We start from the raw sequence: 10296 nt of genomic DNA on the forward strand, positions 1-10296 counted from the left end.
AAATACGAGGAAACTGCTTCGAAGCACCTTAGAAGTTGTTTTAGCGTGTTTGGAAATACGAGGAAACTGCTTCGAAGCATCTTAGAAGTTGTTTTAGCGTTTTTGGAAATACGAGGAAACTGCTTCGAAGCACCTTAGAAGTTGTTTTAGCGTGTTTGGAAATACGAGGAAACTGCTTTGAAGCACCTTAGAAGTTGTTTTAGCGTGTTTGGAAATACGAGGAAACTGCTTCGAAGCACCTTAGAAGTTGTTTTAGCGTGTTTGAAAATACGAGGAAACTGCTTCGAAGCACCTTAGAAGTTGTTTTAGCGTGTTTGGAAATACGAGGAAACTGCTTCGAAGCACCTTAGAAGTTGTTTTAGCGTGTTTGGAAATACGAGGAAACTGCTTCGAAGCACCTTAGAAGTTGTTTTAGCGTTTTTGGAAATACGAGGAAACTGCTTCGAAGCACCTTAGAAGTTGTTTTAGCGTTTTTGGAAGTACGAGGAAACTGCTTCGAAGCACCTTAAAAGTTGTTTCAGCGTGTTTGGAAATACGAGAAAACTGCTTCGGAACACCTTAGAAATTGTTTAAGCGTGTTTGGAAATACGAGGAAACTGCTTCGAAGCACCTTAGAAGTTGTTTTAGCGTGTTTCGAAATACGAGGAAACTGCTTCGAAATACCTTAGAAGTTGTTTTAGCGTTTTTGGAAATACGAGGAAACTGCTTCGAAGCACCTTAGAAGTTGTTTTAGCGTGTTTGGAAATACGAGGAAACTGCTTTGAAGCACCTTCGAAGTTGTTTTAGCGTTTTTGGAAATACGAGGAAACTGCTTCGAAGCACCTTAGAAGTTGTTTTAGCGTGTTTGGAAATACGAGGAAACTGCTTTGAAGCACCTTCGAAGTTGTTTTAGCGTGTTTGGAAATACGAGGAAACTGCTTCGAAGCACCTTAGAAGTTGTTTTAGCGTGTTTGGAAATACGAGGAAACTGCTTCGAAGCACCTTAGAAGTTGTTTTAGCGTTGTTGCGTCCTGCAACAGGTTTTCGATCCAATTCTTTCTTTCGTTCTATTTATGTCTTCTCCCACGCGTTTTTTAAACACTCGTCCTTTTTATTTTTTACTTTAAGCGACAATGAATGTTAAAAAATTTACACGTGCTTTTACTTTTCTTTACTGAACCGAAAAGATCGCCATTGTCCCGGCTGGAGCCCTTTTTATCATTTTTATCAGCCGCGTCCGTCAGCTGGTCGTCTCTTTCTTCCGGATAATAGACCCTACGGATTTGGACCAGCTAGCGGACGCGGCCCTTCACCACGACTACTGCCATCTGTTGGCGGCTCCAACCGGTTCAATTTGAACTGGCCCTATCGGACCGTTGTTTTCGCAACAAGCGTGTTTGGAAATACGAGGAAACTGCTTCGAAGCACCTTCGAAAGTGTTTTAACGTGTTTGGAAATACGAGGAAACTGCTTCGGAGCACCTTCGAAAGTGTTTTAGCGTGTTTGGAAATACGAGGAAACTGCTTCGAAGCACCTTAAAAGTTGTTTTAGCGTGTTTGGAAATACGAGGAAACTGCTTCGAAGCACCTTAGAAGTTGTTTTAGCGTGTTTGGAAATACGAGGAAACTGCTTCGGAACACCTTAGAAATTGTTTTAGCGTGTTTGGAAATACGAGGAAACTGCTTCGAAGCACCTTAGAAATTGTTTTAGCGTGTTTGGAAATACGAGGAAACTGCTTCGAAGCACCTTAGAAGTTGTTTTAGCGTGTTTGGAAATACGAGGAAACTGCTTCGAGGCACCTTCGAAGTTGTTTTAGCGTGTTTGGAAATACGAGGAAACTGCTTCGAAGCACCTTAGAAGTTGTTTTAGCGTGTTTGGAAATACGAGGAAACTGCTTCGAAGCACCTTCGAAAGTGTTTTAGCGTGTTTGGAAATACGAGGAAACTGCTTCGAAGCACCTTAGAAATTGTTTTAGCGTGTTTGGAAATACGAGGAAACTGCTTTGAAGCACCTTCGAAAGTGTTTTAGCTTGTTTGGAAATACGAGGAAACTGCTTCGAAGCACCTTAGAAGTTGTTTTAGCGTGTTTGGAAATACGAGGAAACTGCTTCGCAGCACCTTGAAAGTTGTTTTAGCGTGTTTGGAAATACGAGGAAACTGCTTCGAAGCACCTTGAAAGTTGTTTTAGCGTGTTTGGAAATACGAGGAAACTGCTTCGAAGCACCTTAGAAGTTGTTTTAGCGTGTTTGGAAATACGAGGAAACTGCTTCGAAGCACCTTAAAAGTTGTTTTAGCGTGTTTGGAAATACGAGGAAACTGCTTCGAAGCACCTTAGAAGTTGTTTTAGCGTGTTTGGAAATACGAGGAAACTGCTTCGAAGCACCTTGAAAGTTGTTTTAGCGTGTTTGGAAATACGAGGAAACTGCTTCGAAGCACCTTGAAAGTTGTTTTAGCGTGTTTGGAAATACGAGGAAACTGCTTCGAAGCACCTTAGAGGTTGTTTTAGCGTGTTTGGAAATACGAGGAAACTGCTTCGAAGCACCTTAGAAGTTGTTTTAGCGTGTTTGGAAATACGAGGAAACTGCTTCGAAGCACCTTAGAAGTTGTTTTAGCGTGTTTGGAAATACGAGGAAACTGCTTCGAAGCTCCTTAGAAGTTGTTTTAGCGTGTTTGGAAATACGAGGAAACTGCTTCGAAGCACCTTAAAAGTTGTTTTAGCGTGTTTGGAAATACGAGGAAACTGCTTCGAAGCACCTTAGAAGTTGTTTTAGCGTGTTTGGAAATACGAGGAAACTGCTTCGAAGCACCCTAGAAGTTGTTTTAGTGTGTTTGGAAATACGAGGAAACTGCTTCGAAGCACCTTAAAAGTTGTTTTAGCGTGTTTGGAAATACGAGGAAACTGCTTCGAAGCACCTTAGAAGTTGTTTTAGCGTGTTTGGAAATACGAGGAAACTGCTTCGAAGCACCTTGAAAGTTGTTTTAGCGTGTTTGGAAATACGAGGAAACTGCTTCGAAGCACCTTAAAAGTTGTTTTAGCGTGTTTGGAAATACGAGGAAACTGCTTCGAAGCACCTTGAAAGTTGTTTTAGCGTGTTAGGAAATACGAGGAAACTGCTTCGAAGCACCTTAGAAGTTGTTTTAGCGTGTTTGGAAATACGAGGAAACTGCTTCGAAGCACCTTGAAAGTTGTTTAAGCGTGTTTGGAAATACGAGGAAACTGCTTCGAAGCACCTTGAAAGTTGTTTTAGCGTGTTTGGAAATACGAGGAAACTGCTTCGAAGCACCTTAGAAGTTGTTTTAGCCTGTTTGGAAATACGAGGAAACTGCTTCGAAGAACCTTAGAAGTTGTTTTAGCGTGTTTGGAAATACAAGAAAACTGCTTCGAAGCACCTTGAAAGTTGTTTTAGCGTGTTTGGAAATACGAGGAAACTGCTTCGCAGCACCTTAGAAGTTGTTTTAGTGTGTTTGGAAATACGAGGAAACTGCTTCGAAGCACCTTAAAAGTTGTTTTAGCGTGTTTGGAAATACGAGGAAACTGCTTCGAAGCACCTTAAAAGTTGTTTTAGCGTGTTTGGAAATACGAGGAAACTGCTTCGAAGCACCTTGAAAGTTGTTTCAGCGTGTTTGGAAATACGAGGAAACTGCTTCGAAGCACCTTGAAAGTTGTTTTAGCGTGTTTGGAAATACGAGGAAACTGCTTCGAAGCACCTTAGAAGTTGTTTTAGCCTGTTTGGAAATACGAGGAAACTGCTTCGAAGAACCTTAGAAGTTGTTTTAGCGTGTTTGGAAATACAAGAAAACTGCTTCGAAGCACCTTGAAAGTTGTTTTAGCGTGTTTGGAAATACGAGGAAACTGCTTCGAAGCACCTTAGAAGTTGTTTTAGCGTGTTTGGAAATACGAGGAAACTGCTTCGAAGCACCTTAAAAGTTGTTTTAGCGTGTTTGGAAATACGAGGAAACTGCTTCGAAGCACCTTAAAAGTTGTTTTAGCGTGTTTGGAAATACGAGGAAACTGCTTCGAAGAACCTTAGAAGTTGTTTTAGCCTGTTTGGAAATACGAGGAAACTGCTTCGAAGAACCTTAGAAGTTGTTTTAGCGTGTTTGGAAATACGAGGAAACTGCTTCGAAGCACCTTGAAAGTTGTTTTAGCGTGTTTGGAAATACGAGGAAACTGCTTCGAAGCACCTTAGAAGTTGTTTTAGCCTGTTTGGAAATACGAGGAAACTGCTTCGAAGAACCTTAGAAGTTGTTTTAGCGTGTTTGGAAATACAAGAAAACTGCTTCGAAGCACCTTGAAAGTTGTTTTAGCGTGTTTGGAAATACGAGGAAACTGCTTCGCAGCACCTTAGAAGTTGTTTTAGTGTGTTTGGAAATACGAGGAAACTGCTTCGAAGCACCTTAAAAGTTGTTTTAGCGTGTTTGGAAATACGAGGAAACTGCTTCGAAGCACCTTAAAAGTTGTTTTAGCGTGTTTGGAAATACGAGGAAACTGCTTCGAAGCACCTTGAAAGTTGTTTTAGCGTGTTTGGAAATACGAGGAAACTGCTTCGAAGCACCTTAGAAGTTGTTTTAGCCTGTTTGGAAATACGAGGAAACTGCTTCGAAGAACCTTAGAAGTTGTTTTAGCGTGTTTGGAAATACAAGAAAACTGCTTCGAAGCACCTTGAAAGTTGTTTTAGCGTGTTTGGAAATACGAGGAAACTGCTTCGAAGCACCTTAGAAGTTGTTTTAGCCTGTTTGGAAATACGAGGAAACTGCTTCGAAGAACCTTAGAAGTTGTTTTAGCGTGTTTGGAAATACAAGAAAACTGCTTCGAAGCACCTTGAAAGTTGTTTTAGCGTGTTTGGAAATACGAGGAAACTGCTTCGAAGCACCTTGAAAGTTGTTTTAGCGTGTTTGGAAATACGAGGAAACTGCTTCGAAGCACCTTAGAAGTTGTTTTAGCCTGTTTGGAAATACGAGGAAACTGCTTCGAAGAACCTTAGAAGTTGTTTTAGCGTGTTTGGAAATACAAGAAAACTGCTTCGAAGCACCTTGAAAGTTGTTTTAGCGTGTTTGGAAATACGAGGAAACTGCTTCGAAGCACCTTGAAAGTTGTTTTAGCGTGTTTGGAAATACGAGGAAACTGCTTCGAAGCACCTTGAAAGTTGTTTTAGCGTGTTTGGAAATACGAGGAAACTGCTTCGAAGCACCTTAGAAGTTGTTTTAGCGTGTTTGGAAATACGAGGAAACTGCTTCGAAGCACCTTGAAAGTTGTTTTAGCGTGTTTGGAAATACGAGGAAACTGCTTCGAAGCACCTTGAAAGTTGTTTTAGCGTGTTTGGAAATACGAGGAAACTGCTTCGAAGCACCTTAGAAGTTGTTTTAGCCTGTTTGGAAATACGAGGAAACTGCTTCGAAGAACCTTAGAAGTTGTTTTAGCGTGTTTGGAAATACAAGAAAACTGCTTCGAAGCACCTTGAAAGTTGTTTTAGCGTGTTTGGAAATACGAGGAAACTGCTTCGCAGCACCTTAGAAGTTGTTTTAGTGTGTTTGGAAATACGAGGAAACTGCTTCGAAGCACCTTAAAAGTTGTTTTAGCGTGTTTGGAAATACGAGGAAACTGCTTCGAAGCACCTTAAAAGTTGTTTTAGCGTGTTTGGAAATACGAGGAAACTGCTTCGAAGCACCTTGAAAGTTGTTTTAGCGTGTTTGGAAATACGAGGAAACTGCTTCGAAGCACCTTGAAAGTTGTTTTAGCGTGTTTGGAAATACGAGGAAACTGCTTCGAAGCACCTTAGAAGTTGTTTTAGTGTGTTTGGAAATACGAGGAAACTGCTTCGAAGCACCTTAGAAGTTGTTTTAGCGTGTTTGGAAATACGAGGAAACTGCTTCGAAGCACCTTCGAAAGTGTTTTAGCGTGTTTGGAAATACGAGGAAACTGCTTCGAAGCACCTTAGAAGTTGTTTTAGCGTGTTTGGAAATACGAGGAAACTGCTTCGAAGCACCTTAAAAGTTGTTTTAGCGTGTTTGGAAATACGAGGAAACTGCTTCGAAGCACCTTGAAAGTTGTTTTAGCGTGTTTGGAAATACGAGGAAACTGCTTCGAAGCACCTTAGAAGTTGTTTTAGTGTGTTTGGAAATACGAGGAAACTGCTTCGAAGCACCTTAGAAGTTGTTTTAGCGTGTTTGGAAATACGAGGAAACTGCTTCGAAGCACCTTCGAAAGTGTTTTAGCGTGTTTGGAAATACGAGGAAACTGCTTCGAAGCACCTTCGAAGTTGTTGTAGCGTGTTTGGAAATACGAGGAAACTGCTTCGAAGCACCTTAAAAGTTGTTTTAGCGTGTTTGGAAATACGAGGAAACTGCTTCGCAGCACCTTAGAAGTTGTTTTAGTGTGTTTGGAAATACGAGGAAACTGCTTCGAAGCACCTTAGAAGTTGTTTTAGTGTGTTTCAAAATACGAGGAAACTGCTTCGAAGCACCTTAGAAGTTGTTTTAGCGTGTTTGGAAATACGAGGAAACTGCTTCGAAGCACCTTCGAAAGTGTTTTAGCGTGTTTGGAAATACGAGGAAACTGCTTCGAAGCACCTTAGAAGTTGTTTTAGCGTGTTTGGAAATACGAGGAAACTGCTTCGAAGCACCTTAAAAGTTGTTTTAGCGTGTTTGGAAATACGAGGAAACTGCTTCGCAGCACCTTAGAAGTTGTTTTAGTGTGTTTGGAAATACGAGGAAACTGCTTCGAAGCACCTTGAAAGTTGTTTTAGCGTGTTTGGAAATACGAGGAAACTGCTTCGAAGCACCTTAGAAGTTGTTTTAGCGTGTTTGGAAATACGAGGAAACTGCTTCGAAGCACCTTGAAAGTTGTTTTAGCGTGTTTGGAAATACGAGGAAACTGCTTCGAAGCACCTTGAAAGTTGTTTTAGCGTGTTTGGAAATACGAGGAAACTGCTTCGAAGCACCTTAGAAGTTGTTTTAGCCTGTTTGGAAATACGAGGAAACTGCTTCGAAGAACCTTAGAAGTTGTTTTAGCGTGTTTGGAAATACAAGAAAACTGCTTCGAAGCACCTTGAAAGTTGTTTTAGCGTGTTTGGAAATACGAGGAAACTGCTTCGCAGCACCTTAGAAGTTGTTTTAGTGTGTTTGGAAATACGAGGAAACTGCTTCGAAGCACCTTAAAAGTTGTTTTAGCGTGTTTGGAAATACGAGGACACTGCTTCGAAGCACCTTAAAAGTTGTTTTAGCGTGTTTGGAAATACGAGGAAACTGCTTCGAAGCACCTTGAAAGTTGTTTTAGCGTGTTTGGAAATACGAGGAAACTGCTTCGAAGCACCTTGAAAGTTGTTTTAGCGTGTTTGGAAATACGAGGAAACTGCTTCGAAGCACCTTAGAAGTTGTTTTAGTGTGTTTGGAAATACGAGGAAACTGCTTCGAAGCACCTTAGAAGTTGTTTTAGCGTGTTTGGAAATACGAGGAAACTGCTTCGAAGCACCTTGAAAGTTGTTTTAGCGTGTTTGGAAATACGAGGAAACTGCTTCGAAGCACCTTAGAAGTTGTTTTAGTGTGTTTGGAAATACGAGGAAACTGCTTCGAAGCACCTTAGAAGTTGTTTTAGTGTGTTTGGAAATACGAGGAAACTGCTTCGAAGCACCTTAGAAGTTGTTTTAGCGTGTTTGGAAATACGAGGAAACTGCTTCGAAGCACCTTGAAAGTTGTTTTAGCGTGTTTGGAAATACGAGGAAACTGCTTCGAAGCACCTTAGAAGTTGTTTTAGCGTGTTTGGAAATACGAGGAAACTGCTTCGAAGCACCTTAGAAATTGTTTTAGCGTGTTTGGAAATACGAGGAAACTGCTTCGCAGCACCTTAGAAGTTGTTTTAGTGTGTTTGGAAATACGAGGAAACTGCTTCGAAGCACCTTAAAAGTTGTTTTAGCGTGTTTGGAAATACGAGGAAACTGCTTCGAAGCACCTTAAAAGTTGTTTTAGCGTGTTTGGAAATACAAGAAAACTGCTTCGAAGCACCTTGAAAGTTGTTTTAGCGTGTTTGGAAATACAAGAAAACTGCTTCGAAGCACCTTGAAAGTTGTTTTAGCGTGTTTGGAAATACGAGGAAACTGCTTCGCAGCACCTTAGAAGTTGTTTTAGTGTGTTTGGAAATACGAGGAAACTGCTTCGAAGCACCTTAGAAGTTGTTTTAGCGTGTTTGGAAATACGAGGAAACTGCTTCGAAGCACCTTGAAAGTTGTTTTAGCGTGTTTGGAAATACGAGGAAACTGCTTCGAAGCACCTTGAAAGTTGTTTTAGCGTGTTTGGAAATACGAGGAAACTGCTTCGAAGCACCTTAGAAGTTGTTTTAGCGTGTTTGGAAATACGAGGAAACTGCTTCGAAGCACCTTAAAAGTTGTTTTAGCGTGTTTGGAAATACGAGGAAACTGCTTCGAAGCACCTTAAAAGTTGTTTTAGCGTGTTTGGAAATACGAGGAAACTGCTTCGAAGCACCTTGAAAGTTGTTTTAGCGTGTTTGGAAATACGAGGAAACTGCTTCGAAGCACCTTGAAAGTTGTTTTAGCGTGTTTGGAAATACGAGGAAACTGCTTCGAAGCACCTTGAAAGTTGTTTTAGCGTGTTTGGAAATACGGGGAAACTGCTTCGAAGCACCTTAAAAGTTGTTTTAGCGTGTTTGGAAATACGAGGAAACTGCTTCGAAGCACCTTAGAAGTTGTTTTAGCGTGTTTGGAAATACGAGGAAACTGCTTCGAAGCACCTTGAAAGTTGTTTTAGCGTGTTTGGAAATACGGGGAAACTGCTTCGAAGCACCTTAAAAGTTGTTTTAGCGTGTTTGGAAATACGAGGAAACTGCTTCGAAGCACCTTAAAAGTTGTTTTAGCGTGTTTGGAAATACGAGGAAACTGCTTCGAAGCACCTTAGAAGTTGTTTTAGCGTGTTTGGAAATACGAGGAAACTGCTTCGAAGCACCTTGAAAGTTGTTTTAGCGTGTTTGGAAATACGAGGAAACTGCTTCGAAGCACCTTGAAAGTTGTTTTAGCGTGTTTGGAAATACGAGGAAACTGCTTCGAAGCACCTTAGAAGTTGTTTTAGCGTGTTTGGAAATACGAGGAAACTGCTTCGCAGCACCTTAGAAGTTGTTTTAGTGTGTTTGGAAATACGAGGAAACTGCTTCGCAGCACCTTAGAAGTTGTTTTAGTGTGTTTGGAAATACGAGGAAACTGCTTCGAAGCACCTTAGAAGTTGTTTTAGCGTGTTTGGAAATACGAGGAAACTGCTTCGAAGCACCTTGAAAGTTGTTTTAGCGTGTTTGGAAATACGAGGAAACTGCTTCGAAGCACCTTGAAAGTTGTTTTAGCGTGTTTGGAAATACGAGGAAACTGCTTCGAAGCACCTTAGAAGTTGTTTTAGCGTGTTTGGAAATACGAGGAAACTGCTTCGAAGCACCTTAAAAGTTGTTTTAGCGTGTTTGGAAATACGAGGAAACTGCTTCGAAGCACCTTAAAAGTTGTTTTAGCGTGTTTGGAAATACGAGGAAACTGCTTCGAAGCACCTTGAAAGTTGTTTTAGCGTGTTTGGAAATACGAGGAAACTGCTTCGAAGCACCTTGAAAGTTGTTTTAGCGTGTTTGGAAATACGAGGAAACTGCTTCGAAGCACCTTGAAAGTTGTTTTAGCGTGTTTGGAAATACGAGGAAACTGCTTCGAAGCACCTTAGAAGTTGTTTTAGCGTGTTTGGAAATACGAGGAAACTGCTTCGAAGCACCTTAAAAGTTGTTTTAGCGTGTTTGGAAATACGAGGAAACTGCTTCGAAGCACCTTAGAAGTTGTTTTAGCGTGTTTGGAAATACGAGGAAACTGCTTCGAAGCACCTTGAAAGTTGTTTTAGCGTGTTTGGAAATACGGGGAAACTGCTTCGAAGCACCTTAAAAGTTGTTTTAGCGTGTTTGGAAATACGAGGAAACTGCTTCGAAGCACCTTAAAAGTTGTTTTAGCGTGTTTGGAAATACGAGGAAACTGCTTCGAAGCACCTTGAAAGTTGTGTAAGCGTGTTAGGAAATACGAGGAAACTGCTTCGGAGCACCTTAGAAGTTGTTTTAGCGTGTTTGGAAATACGAGGAAGCTGCTTCGAAGCACCTTGAAAGTTGTTTTAGCGTGTTTGGAAATACGAGGAAACTGCTTCGAAGCACCTTGAAAGTTGTTTTAGCGTGTTTGGAAATACGAGGAAACTGCTTCGAAGCACCTTAGAAGTTGTTTTAGCGTGTTTGGAAATACGAGGAAACTGCTTCGAAGCACCTTAAAAGTTGTTTTAGCGTGTTTGGAAATACGAGGAA

This window comes from Anopheles coustani, unplaced genomic scaffold (genome assembly GCF_943734705.1).
Source record: "Anopheles coustani unplaced genomic scaffold, idAnoCousDA_361_x.2 scaffold_45_ctg1, whole genome shotgun sequence".
NCBI lineage: Eukaryota > Metazoa > Arthropoda > Insecta > Diptera > Culicidae > Anopheles > Anopheles coustani.